The sequence below is a fragment of the Capra hircus genome, chromosome 6, assembly GCF_001704415.2.
Source record: "Capra hircus breed San Clemente chromosome 6, ASM170441v1, whole genome shotgun sequence".
Lineage (NCBI taxonomy): Eukaryota > Metazoa > Chordata > Mammalia > Artiodactyla > Bovidae > Capra > Capra hircus.
In genome coordinates this window covers 17,657,499-17,685,108 of record NC_030813.1, presented here as the reverse complement: position 1 = coordinate 17,685,108, position 27,610 = coordinate 17,657,499, and the positions used below count along the sequence as shown (strand labels likewise).

At 42.3% G+C, this 27,610-nt stretch overlaps 1 protein-coding gene and 1 pseudogene across 2 annotated transcripts in view; both read left to right on the top strand.

Annotated features, from left to right (window-relative positions):
* Nucleotides 1–27,610, top strand: part of SGMS2 (sphingomyelin synthase 2) — a 97,064-nt gene that overhangs the window by 25,548 nt on the left and 43,906 nt on the right. The gene's annotated exons all lie outside the window — the stretch shown is intronic.
* LOC102172424 lies at nt 25,513–26,286 on the top strand (annotated as a pseudogene).

Here is a 27,610-nt window from a genome sequence, read left to right as displayed (position 1 = left end):
TTGTCAGGGCTCCAGATTTTGGGCATTCTGATAGTTGTAGTAGTCTCTCATTGTTTTAATTTGTATTTCCCTGTGATATATGATGTGAAGCATCTTTTCATACACTTATTTTCTATCTCTGTATCTTCTCTGATGAGGTCTGTTCAAGTCTTTGACCCACTTATTAATTGGGTTTTGTTTTTCTTATTGTTGAATTTTAAGAGCCTTTGGTATATTTTGGAGAATAGTCCTTTATCAGATATTCTTTTGCAAATTTTTGTCCCAGTCCATTGCTTGTCTTCTCATTCTCTTGACATTGCCTTTCAGAGTCCAAGGTTTTAATTTTAGTGAAGTCCAACTTATCAATTATTTCTTTCAAGGATGGTGCTTTTGCTGTTGTATTGAAAAAATAATCTCCATACCCAAGGTCAGTTGGTTTTCTCCTATGTTATCTTTTAGGAGTTAGTTTAGTTTTTAACATTTAGGCCTGTGATCCATTTTGAGTTAACTTTTGTGAAGGGTATAAGATCTGTGTCTGGGTTAATTTTTTGCATGTGAATGACCACTTGATCTAGTACCATTTATTGGAAAGACTGTCTTTGCTGCAAGATATTGTCATTACTCCTTTGTCAGAGATCAGTTGACTTTATTATGTGGCCTCTTAGTATGAATTAGGAAATATTCCCTCTGCTCCTATCTTCTGAAAGACACTGGTATAATTTCTTTTTTAAATATTTGGTAGAATTCACCAGTGAAACCATCTGGGCCTGGTGCTTTCTATTTTTTAAGGTTATTAATTTTTTTGTTTTTGTGTTTTTGTTTTTTCTTACTGTGCCATGTGGCTTGCGGGGTAATCTCAGTTCCCCAACCAGGGATCTAACCCAGGGACCTGGCAATGAGAGCACCGAGTCCTAACCACCAGGAAATTCTCAGTTATTAATTACTGATTCAATTCATTTAATACATATAGGCTTATGCAGATGGTTTCTTTCTTTGAGTTTTGGCAGCTTGTGTTTGAATATTTGGGAGATGTGCAATGATGTCCTCCTTTTTATTCCTTTTTAAATTAGCCAACTTATCTATTTAGTTTTGGTTGCTCTGGGTCTTTGTTGCTGCACATGGGCATTCTCTAGCGGCGAGTGGAGGCCGCGCTTCACTGTGGCGGCTTCTCATTGCAGAGCAGAGGCTGCAGGTGCATGCGCTTCAGCGGTTGCAAGCGGGCTCTATAGCTGTGGCGCATGGGCTTACTGGCTCCACGGCACATGGGATCTTCCCAAACCACGGATGAATCCATGTCCCCTGCATTGATAGGTGGATTCTTATCCACTGATACCATCAGGGAAGTCTGTTTTATTTTCTGATATTAGTAGTTTGTGTTCTCTCTCTTTTTTCTTGATTAACCTGCCTGGAGACCTGTTGATTTTATTGATCTTTTCAAATAATGAGCTTTTGGTTTCATTAAATTCTCTTGATTTCCTGTGTTTAATTTCATTGATTTATGCTCTAATTTTGTGTTATTCTTCTTTTTCTATTTACTTTGGGTTTAATTTGTTTGCTTTCTAGTCTCGTAAGGTATAAATTTAGATTATTGATACTAGATCTTCTTTTCTGAATTGCACGTTCACTGCTATAAATTTCCCTCTGTTTTTGATGCATCCATAAATTTTGATAAGTTGTATTTTCATTTTTATTCAAAACATTTAAAAATTTTCCCTTGGGATTTCTTTGTTGGCTCATTGTGTTAAGTGTGTTATTTAATCTCCAACTATTTGGGGATTTTCCCGCTATCTTTCATTATTGATTCCTAGTTTAATTCCATTTTGATATAAAAGGGGACAGTAAAAGAACAGAATAGACTTTCTGTTCTTTTAAGTTTATTAAGGTGTGTTTTATGGTGCAGGATATGGTCTCTCCTGGTGCATGTTCAGGTGAGCTTGAGACGAATGTGTATTCTGCTGTTACTAGATGAAACTGGCTAGAGATGTCAGTTAGATCCAATGGATTGGTTGTGTTGTTGAGTTCAACTATAAGTTTGCTGGTTTTCTGCATGTTGAATCTGTTAAAGTGACTGTTAAAGTCACTAAGGACTATACTGATATTCTGATATACTTAGAATATTCTGATATACTTGGGAACAGCAGAATCCAGATTCAAATCAGGTCTTCTGCTTGTAATAAAGTATTCTTTGTGCATGCTCTGCCCCTCAGGAAGCTGCTTTACTTTCTTGTTTTCATCATATTTCCCACTGCTCTCAATTAGAGAGTGACTCACCACCTAATACATTATTACAGTTTGAAGTACCATGAAACAGTGAAAAATGAATGTGTGTATTCTCACTGGAGAGAATACACATGCTTGCATTTCCTAGACATATTTTAGTAAGTTTGTTTAGAAATGTGATGTAACCTTTCCATCTGTAAACCTTCCTGTAAGAGTGAATAGGAGTTTTTCACTTTTCTTTATGGCAAGCTTTGGACACTGTGGGGAGGTTGGCGGGGGGGGGGGGGGGGTGGCTCAAAGTTTCTTTCTCAATGCGCTAAACCCCATCCTTCTCTTGAAGGTGCTATATTCTGAAATCAAGGTGATGTCTGAAGTATTAAAAGCCCATGGATTGTATCTCAATAGCAAGAGAGAGTCTAGGTTGGTCATTAATAATGACATTCATAAAGCTTACTCAGACTTTTCCTTTGTGTACTCTGAGGTGTAGCCTCTGACCATGCATGATTTAGAAGCTCAACGTAAAAGCTCATGGCTGATTTATGTATTTGGTTAGCATTACCATGCATTTTTGTGCCAGCCCATTAGAGCCTGGGTACTACCAGCAGGCTGGTATCTGATTCACGTCTTGATTCTCACTTCTGGCCCTTACCCTTAAAATGTGCTCATCATCCTTGGGCCCTGGGTGCTTTGGTTCATTTCCCCCCGCCTTTTTTTTTTTTTTTTTTTTTTGCTCAAGATTCAATTGCAAAAACTTCTACTAGCGTGCCCCTTGTTTCACTTTTTTCTTCTTTCCCCTTTCCAGTTATTCCTGGTATTTTATTTGTTCTTTTATTTGGACACCAGATAAATTTTTCTGGTCCCAAGAGTTTACTTTCTTTCTATTTCTTTATTTATTTGGCTGTACAGGGTCTTAGCTGCAGCAAGTAAAGAGCTCTGATCTTTGTTGAGGCATGCGGGATCTTTAGTTATAGCATGAAAATTCTTAGTTGCAGCTTGAGGGATTTAGTTCCCTGTTGAAGTTGTGGTTCTTCAGTCACTATGTGGTGTCTGACTGTCTGCAACCCCATGGACTGCAGCATGCCAGGCTCCTCTGTCCTCCACTATCTCCCAGAGTTTGCTCAAATTCATGTCCATTGAGGTGGTGATGCTATCTAACTATCTCGTACTCTGTCGCCCCCTTCTCCTCCTGCCTTCAGTCTTTCCCAGCATCCAGGTCTTTCCCAATAAGGTGGCTGTTTGCATCAGGTGGCCAGAGTATAAGAGCTTCAGATTCTGCACCAGTCCTTGATTTCCTTTAGGATTGACTGGTTGGATCTCCTTGCAGTCCAAGGGACTCTCAAGAGTCTTCTCCAACACCACAGTTTGAAAGCATCAGTTCTTTGGTGCTCAGCCTTCTTTCACTTTGGGCTTCCCTGATGGCTCAGACGGTAAAGAATATGCCTGCAATGTGGGAGACCAGGTTCGATCCCTGGGTCAGGAAGATCACCTGGAGAAGGGCATGGCAACCCACTCCAGTATTCTTGCATGGAAAATTCCATGGACATAGGAGCCTGGCAGACTAAAGTCCATGGGGTTGCAAAGAGTTGAACATAGCTGAGCGACTAATACTTTCACTATCAGCCTTCTTTATGGTCCAACTCTCACGTCCATACATGACTGCTGGAATAACTGTGGCTTTGAGTATACAGACCATTGTTCAAACCTAGGTTCTCTGTATTGGGAGCCAGTCCTAGCCACTGGACCACCAGAGAAGTCCCTGAGAGTTTACTTTCTTGACTCATATTTTGTCCTCTGAACATCATCCAAGACTTAAAAGAAGACCTTGATACACATCACTTTGTGAAACAGCAGATTATGTAAATATGCTAATGTGTAATTTGCTTTGACGTTGTTTAGAAGGAAACCTAAGAGCGATGGTGTCTGAGATGGGTCATGAGACACAGGTAGACCAGGTAACTCTCTTCTTCCCAACCCAGGGATCAAACCCACACCTCTTGCATTTCCTGCATTGGCAGGTGGATTCTTTACCACTAGTGCCACATGGGAGTTAGTTCAGTCGCTCAGTTGTGTCCGACTCTTTGCAACCCCATGAACTGCAGCACGCCAGGCCTCCCTCTCCATCACCAACTCCCAGAGTTTATCCAAACTCATCTCCACTGGGTCGGTGATGCCATCCAACCATCTCATCCTCTGTCGTCCCCTTCTCCTCCCACCTTCAATCTTTCCCAGCTTCAGGGTCTTTTCAAATGAGTCAGCTCTTCGCATCAGGTAGCCGAAGTATTGGAGTTTCAGCTTCAGCATCAGTCCTTCCAATGAACACCCAGTACTGATCTCCTTTAGGATGGACTGGTTGGATATCCTTGCAGTCCAAGGGACTCTCAAGAGTCTTCTCCAACACCGCAATTCAAAAGGATCAATTCTTCTGTGCTCAGCTTTCTTCACAGTCCAACTCTCACATCCATACATGACTACTGGAAAAGCCATAGCCTTGACTATAATGGACCTTTGTTGGCAAAATAATGTCTTTTCTTTTTAATATGCTGTCTAGGTTGGTCATAACTTTCCTTCCAAGGAGTAAGCGTCTTTTAATTTCATGGCTGCAATCACCATCTGCAGTGATTTTGGAGCCAAAAGATAAAGTCATCCACTGTTTCCACTGTTTCTCCATCTAACTGCCATGAAGTGATGGGACCAGATGCCATGATCTTCATTTTCTGAATGTTGAGCTTTAAGCCAACTTTTTCACTCTCCTCTTTGACTTTCATCAAGAGGCTCTTTAGTTCTTCTTCACTTTCTGCCATAATGGTGGTGTCATCTGCATATCTGAGGTTATTGATATTTCTCCTGGCAATCTTGATTCCAGCTTGTGTTTCTTCTAGTCCAGCGTTTCTCATGATGTACTCTGCCTAGCAGTTAAATAAGCAAGGTGACAATATACAGCCTTGACGTGCTCCTTTTCCTATTTGGAACCAGTCTGTTGTTCCATGTCCAGTTCTAATTGTTGCTTCCTGACCTGTATACAGATTTCTCAAGAGGCAGGTCAGGTGGTCAGGTATTTCCATCTCTTTCAGAATTTTCCGCAGTTTATTGTGATCCACCACAATAAATTTCCCACCTGGGAAGCCCCTTATGAGAGTTAAAGTAAGTACAAATTATTCATTTTCTAAACAGAAGAAGCAAACTGCTGATAACTAGTGAGGAGGCTGCAGTAAACAACCTCTTGGAAATCTTAATAGTAAGGACAAGTTTACAAGAGAGCAAAACAAGAACTAAAGGAAACAGGTTACAGGAAGGAGAGATTTAGGATTCTAAAGAAACCTTTCCAAACAAGGGATGATGAACTTGCACAAGTTCACTGATCCCTTAATTACTCAGGTGTAGCTAGTCTGCTCTTCTGTTAACCTACTCAGGTACCTGTACTACAGAATCCTTACACTTTTGGTTATAGTATTTCCAGATCCTCAGGAGTCACTCTGTCTCCCCAACAAACGTCCTTTCTCCCTGACCAGAGGTGACCTCTCTCTGTCTGGCAGCCTCTTTCTAATAATATCTCCCCCCACCCCAATTTGTTTCTGTCTTCATTCATATTTATCCACTTCATTTTTCTGGTTTGTCAGGTTTCATTTTTACTTCTAGTTTCATTTTTATTTTCAAAGACAGGATTATACTTGAGCAAGAGTAACCATCACAATAAATATGTACATTTTACTTTAATTTTATGAACTATATAATTATGCTATATTTAACTAGAGAGGCTACCTGGTGGTACATCCCCACAGATGGCATCTTGGTAAAAAGAAAACATTTTAAGTTTCCAGGACAGAGTATTTTTATGTGCCTACTCCACACAGTAACCAAAATGAAAAAGAGGTTTGTTATTTTTATTCTTAGTACATGGTATTTAAAATGACTATGTGCTTATCATAATAAACTCTTTAAAGAGACTGTTAATATGATAGCTAATATTTGGAAATTTATGTTGGGAGTTTAGGACTCACCTTTTCTCTTTAACTTTTAAATTATAAAATTAATAACAGCTCATGTTTATTTTAGAAAATTTCAAACCTGGATAATCAAAGGGAAAACTTAAGCCATCTATAAATCTATTGCTTGTTAAAATTTCGCGTGATCTTTCCAGTGATGATGTCTATGCTTGCAACTTTTAAATAGGGTCACCCACATGACACTGTTTTGCACTGATGGATGCATCATGAGCCTCTTATCGCTCCCCACATGAAGGGTCGGGAAGTATTTCAGTGTCCTGTTGCATTCATCCAGCACAGTTTATTTAAGCAGCCCCCCACCCGCCGTGTTGGCCAGCTAGTATTGTCCAGTGTTTTATTCTTAATGATGATGTCAGAGGCTATGTGATGTCACATTGATAGGTTGTTTGTAAAATACAAGAAATGTATTTTATGGTAGTCCTGGAGGGTGGCTTGATATTTTTGTGGGTATTTTTAAAATCCAATTTAATATGTGAAACATGGTATCTCACTTTTTTGGTTCGGGTTTCTTTGTTCACCAATGAGTGTAAAACACCATCTCACTTCCAGCATTAAAGTATGACAGTTGTTTTCTTTGGTTGTAAAAGGTCCAAAAGCATTCCTTAAAATCAGGGAATTATTGAAGTTTCACTGTTATGATACTACGTGATACTATGTGACTTTTACTGTAAGGAGTTGAGAAATTGAGATGTAACAGTAACTTTGTGTCCTGAAGGAGAGAACTAGATTGTTGATTGTTTCTTCATGGAAGACCTAACAGAGAAACTGTAGAGTTGGGGGAGACACAGGGCTTTTTAATCTGTTAGTTCAACCTTTCTCTCTGGGCTTTTTCTTAAAAAGGACTTCTATTTCTGGGATGCTTGAATGCTGCCTACTGTATTAGGCAGAAAGAAGTACAGAGTGACCTTTCAAGATATTTCAAATTTAAGAGTCTATAATTAGAAAACACTGTTTGCGTTCTCATCATAAAATTGTACTCGTATAGCACCCATCTGAATTAGTGGGCCATCCTGCCCCCGTCTCTCTCCCTCCCTCTCTCATACCTGCCTTGTATACTCCAAGGACTTTGCTTCTGACACTCTTCAAGGCATCAGACTTGTGGGTTGTGTGATATTAAAATGCTTTCCTCCCTTCCTGCCCACTGTGTAAGATTACTTCAATGACTTCCCAGTTTTACTTGCAAGTGGCTCACATGAGACTTTTTAGGAACACAGCTGCTGCTGCTGCTAAGTCGCTTTAGTTGTGTCCGACTCTGTGCGACCCCATAGACGGCAGCCCACCAGGCTCCCCCGTCCCTGGGATTCTCCAGGCAAGAACACTGGAGTGGATTGCCATTTCCTTCTCCAGTGCATGAAAGTGAAAAGTTGAAAGTGAAGTCGCTCAGTCACGTCCGACTCTTTGCGACCCCATGGACCGCAGCCCACCAGGCTCCTCCATCCATGGGATTTTCCAGGCAAGAGTACTGGAGTTGAGGTCCCATCGCCTTCTCTGGTAGGAACACAGCTGACTGTCTTATAAAGTGAGGGTTAGTCAGTGAACAAATAACATCAACTGTGTGCCGGAAAAACAGCAGACAGCCTGACGCATGAGGTCCCTTCCCTCATGGGGTGTACAGTCTGACAGGAAAGAGCCAGTAACTCTGTACCAGTAACTGAGTGAAAAAGTCAAAGTGTTAGTCACTCAGTTGTGTCCAGCTCTTCAGGAGTCAATGGACTGTATCCCTCCAGGCTCCTCTATCCATGGGGAGTCTCCAGGTGAGAATACTGGAGTGGGTTGCTGTGTCCTTCTCCAGGGGATTTTCCCAAACCTGGGAGATCGATCCCAGGTCTCCTGCATTGCAGTCGGATTCTTTACTGCTGAGCCACAAGGGAAGCCCTCAGCTTTGGTAGTACCCACCTAAGAATTAAAATGAAAATACATTGCTAGAGTTGATTAACAGCTTTAGGATGAACACTATTTTAATGTGAAGAAACATTCTTAGATTATCAGTCTTAAGAACAGCAACACACTGCCTGTTGGAATAAAGCTGACAAATCACTGGAATATCGGTGTACTCACAGGACTTTTGGAGTAACCGTGGAAGATATCATGTCTTCCATGTACAGCTCGGGGATATCTGAAGGAACAAAGGTCCTTTTCTTGCTAAGGTTTGCTCTCTTATAACTAGTCTTTGGGGCTTCCCAGGTGGCGCTAGTGGTAAAGAATCCATCTGCCATTGTAGGAGGCCCAGGTTCAATTCCTGAGTCAGGAAGATCCCCTGGAGAAGGAAATGGCAACCGACTCCAGTATTCTTGTCTAGAGAATCCCATGGACAGAGGAACCTGGTGGGCTACAGTTCATAAGGTCACAAAGAGTTGGACATGACTGGAGTGACTTAGCACTCATGCAACTAGTCTTTAAAATAAAATTTCATCTCTTTTCCAGTTTACAATAAAATGCTCCTTAAGCATAAGGGCTTCTGTGCTTGTATTTGGAAATATTCCACATTTAACTGTTGGGTAGAGCCTGAGATGACTATGACAGAGAGGAATATTCTTTTGAGTTGTTTAATCCCCTGAGATGGTCATAGCTCTTCTTAGGCCAGATGACGACTCTCCAGTCCATTAGGCCTAAAAACAAACGCATCCATGGAAAGTCACTTTCTGTGCATCAGGTTACTCAGTGTTTTTATATGGCTGCATCTTGGCTGTCTCCTGATATAGAGAATTTGTTCCACAAATCTGGAACTGCCTTCTCTTCCGCTCTAGTCAGATGCATGGCTGGCGGATGTTGAAGTAAAGGATGGATTTCTGGTGCAGCTGTGTCCCTGAAATGATCCAGACCATTAGAGCCGCTTATTTGTATTGTGTTGCCTGGGTTTCCTGCCAAAAAAAAGAAAACAACCACAAAACAAAACTCTGGAGAGTTATGCTTCGGAATTTATTGAGGGGTGTCCCTGGTGGCTCAGACGGTAAAGAGTCCTTGTGCAATGCAGAAGACCCGGGTTCGATCCCTGGGTTGGGAAGATCCCCTGGAGAAGGACGTGGCAACCCACTCCAGTATTCCTGCCTGGAGAATTCCAGTGGACAGAGGAGCCAGGTGGGCTACAGTCCATGGGATCGCAGAGTCGGACGCGACTGAGCAACTAACATACGCGTGGCGAAAATCTGTCCTGTGACGTCATCGGGTGGTCTGCCTGGTCGGTGCTGCTGCTCACCGCCCCAGTGTACAGACCTGCAGTGAGCACGTTAGGGCTAAGTGTCAAGAAAAGCTTTTCTTCCACCGGGAAACCGATCCCATACTCCCCTCCCTCCCCTCCCAGTACATGCAGATACGGAGACACCACGGTCTGCCTCTGAGCCTCGAAATTTTCATTTCTTCTCTCTTTTACTCTAGCTGCCAAGGAACTGAGAACTGAATATGTAGCCCAGTTTTTGTCATGCTCTAAGACTTACCTAGTACGCTCTGTCACCCCTTTTCTTCTCATTTCTATTTTAGTCAGCTAACAAATACGGCTCATGCGTGCTCTGTGCCAGGTGCCGTTTCTAAGCTCTTTATAAATATTAATGCCCTCACCGCTCCTAAGGACCCCATAAAGTTAGTGCTGTGATCCCTATTTATAGGCAAGGAAACTGAGGCACTGGAGGGTTATGCATCCTGTCAGGAGCTCCAGAGGTGCTGAGTGTCGCACCCCCCTCCTGGGAGCTGGTGAGATGTATTCAGTCACGGGAAACACATTCCCACCCCTCCCACTGCTTCCTGCGATCAAGAACCCTGTCTCTACTTGGCTTTGGGTTCTGCATTTCTCCTCTTGTAGGAATATTTTACTTTGTAGGTTGTTTCGTTTATCTTATTCCTTTATGAAGTGATGCATGGTACGTATACTTCAGATTAAGATAAATGAGCTTTTCCATAACACTCTTTTAAATGGGTCTTTTCAGCTACTTTGGGATGTGTACAGAGTGTTTGGAGTGGTCAGCATGAATTTACAGTCTAGCACCCTCTCCGCTTACCTCTCCTTTTCAATAAGAGCACACATTTTAAGTGAGACTAGATGAAAAAAACTATAAACTGATGATTTTATCAGCATCATTAATAGGTGTGCTGTGCTAACTCCCTTCAGGCATGTCTGACTCCCTGTGACTCTTTGGACTGTAACCTGCCAGGCTCCTTTGTCCATGGGATTCCCAGGCAAGAATACTGGAGTGGTTTGCCGTGCCCTCCTTCAAGGGATCTTCCTGACCCAGGGATCAAACCCTCATCTCCTGCATCCCTGAGTTGGCAGGCGGGTTCTTTGCTACCAGCACCACCTGGGAAGACCATCATGTTATAAACAATTATAATTGTCCACAGATGTTACAGGCCAGGAGGCACTCTCTCCTCTTCTTTTATTTGATTTACCTTTTTCTACCTAAGAAATAAAATGTTGGCCCTGTTTTATGAGCCACTTTAAGTTTCAGCTTCTCCCATCTTGACGCTCTGGGCTTGTTTTTATATATAGCTGTGTGTAGGTACCTGAAAAATATTGGACCTTCCAATGTGTCTTCTTGAAAAATCTCTTCATTAGCCCAGTTCTTGCTTAATCAGGTATTTATCTAAGCTAACTTAACTCTTGACCTTATAAACAGGTAATTAAATTTATCCTTTTGATAGAGTAGCTTAAGTTGGCAGATGCAGAGATTACTGGCGGGTGTTAGCACTGCAGCCAGTATCCCTGAAGGCAGAGACAGGCATAGTTTGGGGATACTCTGAGGTTGCATTTGTAGGCACCTTTGATGTTAAGGGGCTTCCCTAGTGGCTCAGATGGTAAACAATCTGTCTGCAATGCAGGAGACCTGTGTTCAGTCCCTGGGTCGGGAAGATCCCCTGGAGAAGGGAAACCCACTCCAGTATTCTTGCCTGGGAAATCCCATGGACAGAGGAGGCTGGTGGGCTACAGTCCATAGGGTTGCAAAGAGACAGACACAACTGATCAACTATCCCTTAACTCTTAATTTTGGTATTAAGAGGCACATGACCCTTTTGATCCATGTACTACCTAATTGCATATGAATATAATTAATTTCTTCTAATAAGTACCTCAGTGTTCCACAAATGGCTTCAATAGGGGGAACCTCTGAAGGGTTTAAAATGAGAGAGTAAATTTTTAGAAAGGTCAGTGTGGAAAATTGGGACAGGAAGGGATTAATGCAGTCCAGGGGAAACACGATGGTGACTACAAGTATGGCTATTAGCGGAGCTGTTGGACAGACAGAGTCAGGTTAGTGGAGTTGGTGGGGAGGGTAGAGAGACGCAGTAGCTAGAGTGAAGTCCCAAATGAGAAAAACATCCTCTGATGGTGGAGTGATCTTTTCAAAGGATTAAACATGTCCCACTGAGAGTATTGTATGGTATCTGAAATGAGCACAGAGTTGCGTACCTCCTATTACGGGCCTTACTGGAACGTAGCAGTTTTGACCAGTTGAAGTTTATTAATGCTTAACATCTGAAATGTTCCCAGCATTTCAGATATACCTTTGTTCTTTCATTTTTATAACAACTTTATTGGGATGCAATTCATAACCACGAAATTCACCCTTTTAAAGAGTACAATTCTTTTAGTGTATTCACAGAGGTGTGCAACCATCACCTCTACCTAATTTTAGAACATTTACATCATCCCCCAAAGAAAGCCCCTACCCACTGATATTCACTACCCAATCTCCTCTGCCTCCAGCCACTGGCAACACTTGTCTGTGTTCTGTCTCTGTGGATTTTCCTCTTCTGCACATTTCATAGAAATGGAATCATGAAGTAGGTGATCTTTTGTAACTGGCTTCTTTTACTTAGTGTGTATAATGTTAAGGCTCATCTGTGTTTTAGCATGTATCACCACTTCATTATTCTTTATTGCCAAGTAGTATTATATGGGTACAGAGGATTGTGTTCATCCGTTCATCAGCTGGACGTTTGGGTTGTTTCTGCTTTTTGGATGCTATGAGGAATGCAGAATGAATATTTGCCTACAAGGTTTTGTGTGAACTAGGGTTTTCATTTTTCTTGGATATATAACTAGGAGTGACACATTCATTCTTGAGTCTTTTCCAACATTGAGTATTTTGGGTGAAAGTGGGATCTCAGTTGAAAATCAGTTTCTGGTTGTGGATGCATATATGTGCTGTAATTGTTAAACATAGGTTTTAATGATATTGGTTGGGCATTTAAAAGATATACATACTTCAAATACCAAATCTGGTGTGTGTGTGTGTATTGTGCTATACTCTTAGGATATAAGGTAGTTCCAGAAAAGACTCTGATGCTGGGAGGGATTGGGGGCAGGAAAAGAAGGGGACGACAGAGGATGAGATGGCTGGATGGCATCACTGACTCGATGGACGTGAGTCTGAGTGAACTCCGGGAGTTGGTGATGGACAGGGAGGCCTGGCGTGCTGCGATTCATGGGGTCGCAAAGAGTCGGACACGACTGTGAGACTGAACTGAACTGAACTGATGAATTGGAAACCTCTGGAAAATGGTGTACATTTTACTTCTATCTACAAGTCAAATTTTAGTTAAAGTAAGTAGTTAGAGCACAGAGGAGTTTTAGGGCAGCAAAACTACTCTGATAGTTTAATGGTAGATACGTGTCATTATACACGTTTCCAGGCACACAGACTGTACACTAGCAAGTGTGAAACTTAACTGTGAACTGTGGACTCTGGGTGAATCTAAAACGACTCTAAAAAATAAAGTCTGAAAAATCCATTAAAATATCATAGCAGTTGTATGTATTGCAAGGGACTCCTTCACTGTTTTGCTGGAATGTGATGCAAAAAATCCCATGGGTGGAGGAGCCTGGTAGGCTGCAGTCCCTGGGGTCGCTAAGAGTCGGGCACGACTGAGCGACTTCACTTTGACTTTTCACTTTCGTGCACTGGAGAAGGAAATGGCAACCCACTCCAGTGTTCTTGCCTGGAGAATCCCAGGGACGGGGGAGCCTAGTGGGCTGCCGTCTATGGGGTCGCACAGAGTCGGACACGACTGATGCGACTTAGCAGCAGCAGCAGCAGCACAAATACTGAGTTGGCCAAAAAGTTCATTTGGGTTTTTCCATTACATCACCAGCCCAGTACTATCAGCTCATTTCCTAACCACTAATCCCTAAATCGGCTTCCCTGGTGGCTCAGAGGATAAAATGTCTGCCTGCAATGCAGGAGACCAGGGTTCAGTCCCTGGGTTGGGAACATCCTGTGGAGAAGGAAATGGCAATCCACTCCAGTATTCTTGCCTGGAGAATCCCATGGACAGAGGAGCCTGGCGGGCCACAGTCCACAGGGTCGCAAAGAGTCAGACACAACTGCGCGACTTCACACTCAATCCCTAAATCAGCCACGCCGGCCTCACTCTGATTCTAACTTCTCTCAGTGGCGTTTCTCACAGTCTTCTTGTTTATCTGCCATTGAGCATCATGACGGCTGGGACTCTGCCTACCTCCCTTGCTCCACCTCTGAACAGTTCTGTCAGGTATTGTTAATGGTGGTGGAAAGCACAAGTTGCTTTTCTCCTCCTGAAATGCTGGTACCTGTTAGACCCAGTGTCCTCCCGGGGACTCTTCCAGGGGGTGGGACGGCAGTATCGTAGAACTCATCATTTCACTCTCACTCCAAGAAAACCAGCAAAACTTAGCGAAGCATGATTCTGACTTAAGCTCTCACTTTCTCTTTTAGAGCTCCCATCCTCTGCCCTTCCCACTCTTCACAGAAAGGATCTCTGACAAGTCTTAACAGTGTTGACTGCTGCAAGGATCACGGACCATGGTGGGATTTATTGTTGTTGTTGTTGTTCAGTTGCTAAGTTGTGTCTGACTCTTGTGCAACCCCATGGACTGTAGCCCACTAGGCTCCTCTGTCCATGGGGCTCTCCAGGCAAAAATACTGGAGTGGATTGCCATTTCCTTTTCCAAGGGATCCTCGTGATCCAGGGTTCAAACCCACGTCTCCTTCATTGGCAGGCAGATTCTTTACCACTGACCCACCAGGAAAGCCTGCACACAGTAGATTGGCTGCTTCCTGGTGCCAGATCATAAGTATGATTCGCTCAGTGTTGGATGCCTACCAGTTGTCCTGCAACTTCTCTGCTATCTTCTCTTTCCGAAAGACATTTCAAAAAATGCCTTAAGCAAAAAATGCCTTAAGTTTGAGAATTTCTGTTTTATCTTCAGGAGAGTCTTAGATTTCAAGCTGTTTTACGTGTGTGGATGTTTCCTCATGTGTTGGATTGTTGTCTAAAATGACAGCAAGAGAAATAGAGGCGATACCCAAACTTCCTAACCTCTTTGCATGACTGCCCACAGACAGGGCACTTAGTCACTGCCTCAACTGTGCTTTGAGAAGAATTAGTGGTACTAAAAGCCTTCAAAGAAACATCAGTCAGCTGTGCAACTGTTTAACAACATTATTGAAATGATTACTAGCAAAGTTACTTTGTTTCTGTAGTATTTAAACTAAGGTCAAACAGATGTGGTAATTATATACATTCTTCCCTGGTGGCTCAGATGGTTAAGAATCCTCCCGCATTTGTAATGCGGGTGACCTTGGTTTGATCCTTCCGTTGGGAAGATCCCCTGGAGGCAGGCATGGCAACCCGCTCCAGTATTCTTGGGCTTCCCTCGTGGCTCAGAGGTTAAAGTGTCTGCCTTCAATGTGGGTTCAATCCCTGGGAGATCCCTGGAGAAGGAAATGGCAACCCACTCCAGTTTTATTGCCTGGAGAATCCCATGGACAGAGATGCCTGGTAGGCTACAGGTCATGGGGTCGCAAAGAGTTGGACACAACTTCGTGACTTTACTTTCACTTTTTGCCCACTGAGAAGGAAGGAAGCTTTCATGCTCATGGTTGACATTGTGCAACTCAATCCACTGTCTGGAGTATTGGTAATTTGAATTTAATTCCTAGGATAGCTTTATTCTTGCAAATAAAAATAGCAGTTGCATCTTTAATACAGAAGGGGTTTCTCTTTCTTCTCTACAGCAATGGGCACCTTACGACTGGGGCTCAGTTTTTTCTGACGTAGCCATTCTTTTTCATCATTACTTGTTAGCGTCATGTTTGCCTAAAAAGTCTTCAGCGAAAGGTAGACTTCAGGGCCGTATAATCCCAGTTTAATTAAAAGTACATTTTTATGAGCATTTAAGTTGTTCAGCACTGCACTCTATAGGCTTACTTGATTGTCTTATGTAAAATTCAAAATAGTTCTAAGAATGTTGCTAGGATTAGAATGCCTATAATGGGCCAATGCTAGGAATGACAACTGTTTCTGAATATTTGATCACAGTAATATCTCTCCCTTTGTCTGATAGTGTCTGTCCTGTTGAAGCTGGGTAAAGAAAAGAATTCATCTGTTCCATAAATACTTACTGAACGGTTTCTGTGTGCCAGGCGCTCATTTCAGTGTTGCGAATGCAGTGAACAAAGTGAAACCCCTGTTTTCATGGAGCTTTTAGAAGCCCCGAACATCCTCAGCAAACAAGTGGCATTAAAGGAGGCGCAGGGAACTGACTCCCTCTCAAATGTCCCTGGGGAAAGCTCCTTTAAAATGGCAGAGAGACACAGTATGCAAAGGATAGAGCTGGAATCTGGTTTGGAAAATAGGATAAAGCCATCGTGTAATGCTTTAGTTTTAACCACTGCAAAATAGAGAAGCTTATTAAAACAATAAACCAAGAAACCAGGTGCCAGGGTGATCTGACCTAGGCTTGGGAAAGAAGGATTACTTTTCAAATATACCATTTTAAGTCATTTTGGTTTACAGATTCTGCCGCAATTCTGCCTTCACTGCCCCCTCCCAGCCTTGGTCTAATGCAGCTTTCCAGAGTATCTCTGTGCACAGTATGAGTTCATATTTGCCCCATTCGTAAAGTAGAAGATAGCAAACTATACTTCTGAGCAATGTATTTTTTTCTCCTTATATATGTAGGAGGGTTTAGCAAATCAGTACAAAGAGAGCATCCTCCTCCCTTTTTTTTCTCCCCCTGGTCACAGAGTAGTCCATTGTATGGATGTACCACAATTTAAATAGTGACCTATTGATGGAGGTTTGGGTTGTAGCCAGTCCTTGCTCTTAAACAATGCCGCAATAAATAACTTTGTGTGTAGGTTATTCTGTATGTACACAATTATATGTGTATAAATTTGCCAAGTAGAATTGCAGATCATAAAGGATGTGTGTAATTTTGATAGCTGTCTTGTCAAATTGCCTCCCGGAGAAGGTTTATCTTATTCTCACCCCCTGCTAGAAATTTGTGAGGCTGGCTGTTATTTGGGTCTGGATTTTTTTTTTTTTTGCCGGTCTGATAAGTTAAATGGTTTCTCAGAGTTTCCATTTAGGAATACTATTCATTCAGAAATTTCAGTGGTATATTTTTTAAAAGAAAGTGCTCAGAAATGTAAACAAGGCTAGAATTTAGCTCTTTTTATTGTACAAAAAAGAAGCTAAAGGCCATCTTACATCTTCTATTATGTAAGGTAAGTTTGTCCATGTTGAAAATGAAGGAGGAAACAGACAGAACAGGCTCCATCTTGAAAGCAGGACAGCATCTTGGGCCTGACTGGACTTTGAGCTATATGCCCAGTATCTATGGAAACGACATACCAACTGGAAAACCAGGCCCCCCAGATGGAAGAGCCCCAGGGCCCATACCTAGATTCTCCATTGCCTAAAAGGATACCCTAATTATCTGTGTAACCAAAGAGAATCATAAATTCTATTCTGCTTAGTGGGGTATGACCACAGGCCTATTGATAATTGTCCACTGTTAACTACCTAGGCTTAAGGCATATGAATCACGGGTTAACTTTGATTGTATCTTTCTCTTCCTTTGTTCAGACTAGTTTCAAGGCATTTGGGGAGGTGGATTTGAGCACGTACACTTAGGGTATATAAGGTTTTCACAAAACCTGGTCGGGGTCCTTGGCTAAGAGGAGACTCTGCCTTGGGCCCACCGGTGTAATAAATAAACTGCACTCCACTGTCTGCATTGTCCTTCTGAGTGAGTTTGTTTCCCAGAACGCGTGGCTACAACAAAAATGCTACGTTTTAAATGCTGAAAATAATACAAGGTGAGAGTGCTTCTAGGCTCATAATATACCTAGGTGATCTGCTAGGAGTAAGACCTTTCTTATATAGTTTGGTCCTGTATGATAGTTAATTGAACTAGGACAGTGTACAAAGATGAGTTAACACACCAGGCTGAGACTGCTCTTCTAGGAAACAGTGCTTGCAAGTTAGCCCTTGACTGGTGGCACATGGTAACTTAGATTAGAGGAGGGTTCCCACCATTTCCTGGTAAGGATGGCTCACTGTGCCTGACCTGTTTGTGCAAACAGTATTGGTTTCTACTGAATCCCTGCTTGCATTCCAGGAGTATAGAATTTAGGTACGTGCCTAGCAGAAGTTTCCTATGTAGCCAGTCCCAATAAAAACCCCAGACGCTGTGTCACTAATGAGCTTCTCTGGTAGACAGTATTTCACAGGTGTTGTCACAACTCCTTGGGGGAAATTAAACACCACCTGTGTGATTCTACTGGGAAAAAGCCCTTGGAAGCTTGCTCCTGGTCTCTTCTAGACTTTACCCCACATACCTTTATCCTTAGCTGATTTTGCTTTGTATCCCTTTGCTATAACAAATAGCCATGAGTACGACTTTATACTGGGTCCTGTGAGTCCTCCTAGTGAATCATCACACTGGAAGTCTTGGGGACCCTGCCCCAAACAGCTTGGAAAGACTAACATTCTCTGTCTGTATTGGTATTAGTGGTGAGTGACACAGATATTTTTAGCATGCAATTAATTGACTTTGGTATTGTGTCTTGACTTATAGTCTGTGTTCTATTGTAAAGTGTGTAATGCTTTAGATTTCTGTGATTTAACCTTTATATCTACCAAATGGAGGCAACAAGAAGGGTGCTGGGGAATGGAGAGTTTTATATTTAGTGATGAGTGCACAACTGGTTATTTGGTCTTCCAAGTGCCTATCAGTTCAGTTAAGTTCAGTTGCTCAGTCGTGTCCGACTCTTTGTGACCCCATGAATTGCAGCGCGCCAGGCCTCCCTGTCCATCACCAACTCCCGGAGTTTACTCAGACTCACGTCCATCGAGTGAGTGATGCCATCCAGCCATCTCATCCTCTGTCATCCCCTTCTCCTCCTGCCCCCAATCCCTCCCAGCATCAGAGTCTTTTCCAGTGAGTCAACTCTTCTGCATGAGGTGGCCAAAGTACTGGAGTTTCAGCTTTAGCATCATTCCTTCCAAAGAACTTTGGCTTAAAAACTTACTGCTTTAACTTTCTATACTTTAGTTATTAGGTAAATGGATTTACTCAAATTTCTTTGGCTTCATAGCCACAGAATTTTAGCCAGACGGTCTCATTCCTAAATATACTCTGATTCTGAATCTTAACTGCAAACCAGTAGTCCTGGAAGCATCACTTAGGACAGCAGATCTTTGCCCAAATAGGACATAAGGCCCAAAGATGGAAATAAAGCTTATTTTTACTTTATTCTATTATATTAGCATGCTGTTTTTGTATTAACATCCTGTTTAAAATTTTTCAAATGGAAAACTGATAAAGAGTGTTAAACATAAAGATTTATGTCTTTAAGCTGCTTTAAAAAATAAATTAGATGGCTTCTGAAGGCTGAAAAGGACAAAACAAAAGGCAGCACAGTATCTGGTATGTGTGGATGCGTGTGGCTTTTTCAGAACCACTTTCCCCCTTTGACTATTTCATGCATAACAATGACTAGGAAGAAAGGTGGTTCCATAAAGTATTAGTTCAGTTCAGTTCACTCGCTCAGTCGTGTCCGACTCTTTGCGACCCCATGAATCGCAGCACGCCAGGCCTCCCTGTCTATAACCAACTCGTGGAGTTCACTCAGATTCATGTCCATCGAGTCGGTGATGCCATCCAGCCATCTCATCCTCTGTCATCACCTTGTTCTCCTGCCCCCAATCCCTGCCGGCATCAAAGTCTTTTCCAATGAGTCAACTCTTCCCATGAGGTGGCCAAAGTACTGGAGTTTCAGCTTTAGCATCATTCCTTCCAAAGAAATCCTAGGGTTGATCTCCTTCAGAATGGACTGGTTGGATCTCCTTGCAGTCCAAGAGACTCTCAAGAGTCTTCTCCAACACCACAGTTCAAAAGCACCAATTCTTCGGCGCTCAGCCTTCTTCACAGTCCAACTCTCACATCCATACATGACCACTGGAAAAACCATAGCCTTGACTAGACAGACCTTAGTCGGCAAAGTAATGTCTCTGCTTTTGAATATGCTGTCTAGGTTGGTCATAACTTTTCTTCCAAGGAGTAAGCGTCTTTTAATTTCATGGCTGCAGTCACCATCTGCAGTGATTTTGGAGTCCCCCCAAAATAAAGTCTGACACTGTTTCCACTGTTTCCCCATCTATTTCCCATGAAGTGATGGGACTGGATGCCATGATCTTCGTTTTCTGAATGTTGAGCTTTACAAGGAGCTAGCAATATCTAGTGGAGAAATGTCATGAAATGCAAACCTATAGTGTTTTATTCTAGAGTTTTGGTTTCTACAGTGATCTAGGCATGGGTGCTAATTTACGTTTAAAGACAAAGATCAGAGAGGTGACCTTAGGCGGCCAGTGACATTTATTTATATTCCTGGTGGTGCTTGAGGATGAACCTCTTCAATTCTAAAGCTACTTGTGTTGTGGTATCAATTCTTTCAGGTTAAAAAGACAGGTATATGTAAAAGTGTAATCGTTTTTCTGACCTGGAATGGGGCCTACCAAAGGAGTCAACCCTCTGGTTGCCTGAAAAAAATTCCTTCTTGACTCCGAGGTCAGAATTAGTGACTCAGGGCTGTTTAGGAATGTGTTATATCAACTATGAATTCATGAGAGAATTTTTATGGGGATGGCAGGTAAGTTCCATGACAGCCTGTAATTCCAGTTCACTTGTATGTGTTAGAATCCTGTAATTGCTTTCTCTGTTAAAGCTTTCCTTCAGAACTCAGCAGAAGAAATAAAGCAGACTGTATTTTATCTGTGAGGGATCTGTTACATCTGTGCACAGACTTGAAAAGAATTCAAAGTGCCTCTCCCCATTCCCCGTGGCATGAGAAAGAGCAGTGTCAAGGTTAAACATGAAATCAACAGTCTAGTGCTGGGAGCAGTTTGCCCTGAATAAATATCTGTCCTGTGTCTGACTGTACCTGTGCCCGAGTCGCCTTCCTCCTGCCAAATACAAACAGGTTACCAGGCAACAGGAGTGATTCAGACCCTCTAAACACTTCACCCTGGTGAAATGTCCATCAGCCAGATTTCCAGGAAGTGTCCCTCTTGTAAGTCACTGGGGAGCTGGACAGACATTCACGCAGGCGCTGAAGGTACCAGATGACCCGGAGCTGGGAGCTGTGTTAGACGGTGGGGCCAGCTAATATCTGGAAGGACGTACCTCCTAGGGCAAACACCAACTGTTATCTGTTAATACATGGTAACTGTTGGAAGAAAATGTGGAGGAAGAAAACGTGAAATCTCCCTAGAAGGACTCATGGGGAAGCAAATCCACCGCTCTTAGAGAGGGGGAGAAAAAAAGCCAGCACATTCCAGATTGTAAAAACAGATCAAGATCTCAGAAAATCTAGCAGCATGGCTAAGATCTAGCAGCGTAGCTAAGATCTCACCACTTGCTGGATTTCTGGGTTTCACTTCCTTTTGCCTCACATGGAGGTGATAATGATACCTACTGTGTAAGTGGTTGTGCATATTAACCAGCTAATATTGGGGAAGCTCCAATCACATCCTCCACCCCCCAGGCAACTGCCTAAGTAAGCGGTGGGGGGTGGGGAGGTCAGTGGGGGCGGGTGAGGGTGGGGAAAGGTAGAACTGTGTAGGAATGAAGGAACACCCATCGATGGGTGAGAACTTTTTAGGGATTTATCTATTCTTTTATCATGTTGAGAACTGCACTTACAGACACTGTAGCCTGTTTAAGAAACCTCTCCAAGGGTTTTCAGAATTTCTTACTTAGAAAATTATTTATATATCAAAAAACTACTGCTGGATTAGGCAGGTGCAGGAGGATATAATCATGGAGATTGGTTGGGGGTTTCCAGGGTATCTGAAGCTATATGCATTTTTTGCTTTACTGTTTTTCTATAACCTTATGTTTTATCCTCCTCTTTATGTAAGACACATTATAATTAAAAATGCAGGGAAACTTCCCTGACATTCCAGTGGTTAAGACTCTGCTCTTCCAATGCAGGGGGCGTGAGTTCGATCCCTGGTCGGGAAGCTAAGATCTCACATGGCCTCTCAGAGCAGCCAAAAAAATTAAATAAAAATAAAAATGTAGTCACACAGGGACTTCCCTGGTGGTTCAGTGGCTCCACACTCCACGCTCCCAAGGCAGGGGCCTGGGTTCAATCTCTGTTCAGAGGATTAGAGCCCACAGGCCACAACTAAGATTTTGCAGGCAACAGCTAAAGATCCCGCAAGCCGTAACTAAACTACCGCACATGCTGCAGCAAAAATTCAAGAGCCTGTATGCTGCAACTAAGACCAGGAACAGCCAAATAAATAAAATTTTTTTTAAAGATGCAGTCACACAAAGCATTCTAAGTTGGGTGAAATTTTGGAGTCTTGTATCCCATATGGAAATTATAATTATACAGACACGTTGTTGAATCCATTAGAAAAAGAAGGTGCCTATGGTCCTGTGGAGAAGGGTGCAACAGGGCTGGAGTCTCTCAGTGTGTGAGATGACACGTTCACTCACAGCCATTCTAGTGCCTCTGAACGCCAGGCACCTGGCTGGTGGCCAGCGACGTTGACACACAGCAGACGTGAACTGTCCTTGCACCTTCTAAGCCAGCAGAGGGGATCCCCTGTGTAGGCTGCAAACTACAAACCCATAGGCTGGATGAAAGAAATGGGAGGAGCATTGGTAAAGCGAGAAAGTCCTGACATTAAATCCCAGTCTGATCTTTTAAGCGTTCTTGAATTTATTTTTTGAAAGGAAAGCAGGATGTTAGCAGATTGGATTGTGTTGCTATACATTGGGCTACTGGCCCAGCAGTGGTTGGGTGATGCGAGAGAGTTGTGAAATTAGGAGTCATTCTTCTTCCTGAGTTTGCAGTCTGGTTCTGTCAGGTGGAGGAGTTTCTCAGGGAAGGATCCGCTGTAAAGTCAAGAGGAAGAACGAGATTACAGGAGTGGCTCTCAGGGCTGGCTCAAGAGCTCATCCTCATAGTCCATGGTAGGACATTAGTGTGTGTAAAGTCAAAGTGATAGTCACTCAGTCGTGTCTGACTCCATGTGACCCCATGGACCGTAGCCTGCCAGGCTCCTCTGTCCATGGGATTTTCCAGACAAGAATACTGGAGTGGGTTGCCATGCCCTTCTCCAGGGGATCTTCCCAACCCAGGGATTGAACCCTTGTCCCCTGCATTGCAAGCAGATTCTTTACCATCTGAACCACCAGGGAAGCAACCGAGGTTAACTTTGGAATCTCTGTAAAAAGTAAGAGAAAAACCCATTTAACTCTATAAAGTTTCTCACTTTCCCTTAAGCCGCACTATACAGTGCTTCATTCGCTGACTTGTTCGTTGGAGGTAGCTTTATTTCATATGCAGTCTTATACTTTGAATAATTTTCTGAGTGTAGAATGTTGACTTGGGGCAAATGCTTTTAAGTTTGACTTGTTTTAAAAAGAACCGAAGTAATTAATGATTGAAGGATAGTTGATATACAATAATATTACATAAGTTACAAGTATACAGTATAGTGATTCACAGTTTTTAAAGGTTATACTCCATTTATAGTTATTATAAAATATTGACTTTATTTTCTCTGTTATACAGTATATCCTGGTAGCTTATTTTATAACTGATATTTCGTGGTTGTTGTTCAGTTGCTAAGTCATGTCCAACTGTTTGCAGCCCCATGGACTGCAGCATACCAGGTTCCTCTGTCCTCCACTATCTCCCAGAGTGTACTCAAATTCACGTCCATTGAGTCGGTGATCCTATCTAACCATCTCATTCTCTGCTGCCCCCTTCTCCTTTTGCCTTCAATCTTTATCAACATCAGGGTCTTTTCCAATGAGTTGGTTCAAGTGGCCAAACTTCTGGCACTTCAGCTTCCATGACAGTCATTCCAATGAATATTCAGTGTTGATTTCCTTTAGGATTAATTCCCATTAATTTAGATTCTCAGTCTTTCATCAGGAATCTTTATGTTATTTGATGGAAAACTGTATTAACCGTTATTCATAAAAGCTTACTAAACATATATAACTTCTTTTCAAAAACAGAGGAAGCCATAAATGTCTCAAATAATTCAAATAAATTTTGGAGTTCACTTACTTTGTTTATTTGTTGCAAAAAATGTTTGCTCTAGGAATTTGTGATCTTGATTACTAAAGTTCTAACCAAATAAATTACCTCAGTTTATTGAGGGTACAGATTTGAGCTTAGTAATTTTCACCTTAGCTAACACATTTCCTTGCCTTTCCTTATGATCCAGTGATTTACTTAATCAAAAGTTAAGGAAACACTGTTTACCTCTTTATTTCAAAGAAGCACACTAGCCTTTAGAGGCCTCTGTTTGCATTCTTGCAGTGCACTGATCAACTGGTGCAGCTCGGATGAAGTCACACCTGAAAGGCTGGAACTCTCCCTATCCTGACGACATGCTTCCTTTTTTCCTAAAAAGTCCTTCCCCCTAGCCCAGTAAATTCCAGGACCGGCGCAAATACTGGTCCAGCTTCCTTTAACACCACGTCCCCTGTAGAAAAGTTAATCATTCTTTCCTCTGTGCTTCTCTGTACTCCTACAACACTTGGTGTTTCCAGGGTAATTAGATAAAGGAAATCTTTTTTTTTCTTCCTCTTTAATTTTTTTGAATTTTATTTTTTTGCTGTAAAGTTTTTATTTTGAATTGGTATATAGCTGATTAGCAATGTTGTGGTATTTACAGGTGAACAGGAAGGGACCCAGCCATACATATACATGTATCCATTCTCCCCCAAGCCTCCATCCCAGCAAGACTGGCACATACCATTGAGTAGAGTTCCTTGTGCCATACAATAGGTCCTTGTAGATGAAGGAAATATTTCTTCAAAGCTTACTATATGCCGTCCATCAGAGGCTTTCATTTTTTTTTTTTTTTTTCGCATCAATGAGTTAATATCACGGGGGTCAGAACAGGCTGCCCTAAAATATGGCATGTATGTTCAGTCGTGTCCGACTCTTTGTGACCCCATGGACTGTAGCCCTCCAGGCTCCTCTGTCCATGGGATTCCCCAGGCAGGAATACTGGAGTGGGCTGCCGTTCCCGTCTCCAGGAGACCTTCGCTCCTCAGGTGGGTTCTTCACTGCTGAGCCACCAGTTAAGCCCCGGGGCCTTCTTTTGCCACTAGCTGTTTTGTCCCCGTCACTTCCACAGCTAGATATTTGCCAAATATCTAATTCTCATTTGAAAACTTCATGATTATGAAATATAATGTTTAAGTAATTCTGTGGATTTTCTTGCTACTGAAATCTTTGCACTGAAGTCTTCTTTGACCTCCAGAACACCATGTATAAGAGTTTTAATAATTATACAGGAATATACAGTCAAAAGGCAAAGTAAAAAATGGTGAAATTATCACACGAAAAGCACCCCAGAGGTAAAGATTGGTTTCTGTCTTAACAGGCTGTAGTTATAAATTGGCATCTGTGTTTCAGTGGGAACTTGACAAAAGGGTAAGGGAGGTTACACTAGTTACACTAGGTTTTGTAACCTCCCGGGATGGTGAGTGCAGTGTTTGACTATGCATTTCTGGGTCCAGGAATTGTAGCAGGAAAAATTTCTTGGCGTGTATGTGAGCATGAAGTGGGAGTGAAAGGAAGTTTGGGCTGCTGAAAAATTATATGGAAAGCAGGTATTGCATGTGAAGGGAACATTAAGCATTAAACATTAACAGAAATTCAGCAACTCTGTCTGGAAACAGGGTTTCAGTTCAGTTCAGTCGCCCAGTCGTGTCCGACTCTTTGCGACCCCATGAATCACAGCACGCCAGGCCTCCCTGTCCCTCACCAACTCCTGGAGTTCACTCAAACTCACACCCATCGAGTGAGTGATGCCATCCAGCCATCTCATCCTCTCTTGTCCTCTTCTCCTCCTGCCCCCAATCCCTCCCAGCATCAGAGTCTTTTCCAATGAGTCAACTCTTCCGCATGAGGTGGCCAAAGTACTGGAGTTTCAGCTTCAGCATCATTCCCTCCAAACAGTGTTTAGGGAAAAGTAAAAAAGTGAGTCTCGCCTCTTTCCCGGCTGGAACCATGGAGGGTGCAGAAGAGAAGAAAAAGAAGGTTCCTGCTGTGCCAGAAACCCTTAAGAAAAAGCGGACTGAGAAAGAAGTTTGCCCAAAAGATGCTTCGAAAGGCAAGGAGGAAGCTTATCTATGAAAAAGCTAAGCATTCCCACAAGGAATACAGGCAGATGTACAGAACTGAAATTCGAATGGCTAGGATGGCACGAAAAGCCGGCAACTTCTGTGTACCCGCGGAACCCAAATTGGCGTTTGTCATCAGGATCAGAGGTATCAATGGTGTGAGCCCAAAGGTTCGAAAGGTGCTGCAGCCCCTTCGCCTCCGGCAGATCTTCAACGGCACCTTTGTGAAGCTCAACAAGGCATCAATTAATATGCTGAGAATTGTGGAGCCATACATTGCATGGGGGTAGCCAAATCTGAAGTCTGTAAATGAATTGATCTACAAGCATGGTTATGGCAAAATCAACAAAAAGCGAATTGCCCTGACAGACAATGCATTGATTGCTCGATCTCTTGGGAAATATGGAATCATCTGCATGGGGGATCTGATTCATGAGATCTATACCTTTGGAAAACGTTTCAAAGAAGCAAACAACTTCCTGTGGCCCTTTAAATTGTCTTCTCCACGAGGTGGAATGAAGAAAAAGACCACCCATTTTGTAGAAGGTGGAGATGCTGGCAGCAGGGAAGACCAGATCAACAGGCTTATTAGAAGGATGAACTAAGGTGTCTACCAGGATTATTTTTGTGTTCTGGTTAATAAACAATTGAAACAAATTGAAATGTACTGTCTTGGTTGACTTTTATCTTTCCTTTGCAAATCTTGGTGCGACAAGATAAAGTCAAATCAACAGCCTGGCCTCTTGGATGCAAAACTTAGGGTCCAGCCTGTGTCTTGTGAAAAACATTCCTTGGGTTTATTGAAGATTTTCCTGTACAAAAAACAATCCTGATTTTCCATTTTCAGTTGGCCAAGCTGGGTCTAATCTAAGAAAGCCTATTTCATAGGCCTTTGTATATGATGAAAAGTTCGGTTTACAGATTAAAAATGTTGCAGAAATTAAAAAAAAAAAAAAGTGAGTCTCAAAGTGGGCCTGAAAAGGAAGGCAGAACCCAGATTATGAAGGTCCTTTTAAGCAGTGTTACCTGATAGAAGGACACACCAGCATCTAAGAAGCAGTCCAGAGAAAAAAGATAATTAGGGAAAGGTGATCTGACCAGATATTTGTTATTAAGGAAATAAAATTTATTTTGTTTACCTATAATGGCATTGGATTTTTTTTTTTTTTAAGACAGCCTCAAAGAGGCATACTGAAATATTTACAAGTGAAATGATGTTTGGGATTGTTTCAAAAAAGAAAAAAACTCAGGGTAGAGGATAGTTGAAATAGATTTGCCATGATGATCATGGTAACTGATGAGGTTTGCTATACTGTTCTCTCTGCTTTTAATACAAAATTGGAAAAATTTCTATTATAAGGTGTTTTTGTTTTTAAGCGAAAATAAGCAATGGGCTTTTGGCCAATAGAAGCCATTCAAGGGCTTTACAGGAGCCAGTAAAGCAGGAAATGGACTGGGAACAAACCCAGAGAGGGAGGGCGTGCTGCCTTAAGTACCTGTTCACTCCTTTCCCAGTGACTGTCTGCGGGGCTCCTCCTTTCCCTGTACAGGACTATTCATGTCTTCTTAGTAGCCTGTTCCTGATTGTCCACTTCCTCTCAATAGCAATATTTTCACTTTGTATCCAGCAGTCCAAAGTACTAGCAGTACTCCATATACCTAGTACCCAACTCGGCTTTCTCTTTATTCTTTACTTTTATTTTATTTTTTGACTGTGCCACACAGCATGTGGAATCTCATTTCCCCAACTTGGGATAGCACCTGTGCCCATTGCAGTGGAAGTGTGGAGTCTTAACCACTGAACCACCAGAGAAGTCCCAGCTTTTTTTAAAAATTATTATTGTTATTAAAAACAGTTTTTTAAATGTATCTTTCTGGTAGATAAATTGAATCCATTGGATATTTGTTGTGGCTGCTGATATGTTTGGACTCATTCATGCTTTTATAAGGAGAGGTGTTTGTGAGCTGAACTGAGCTAAAG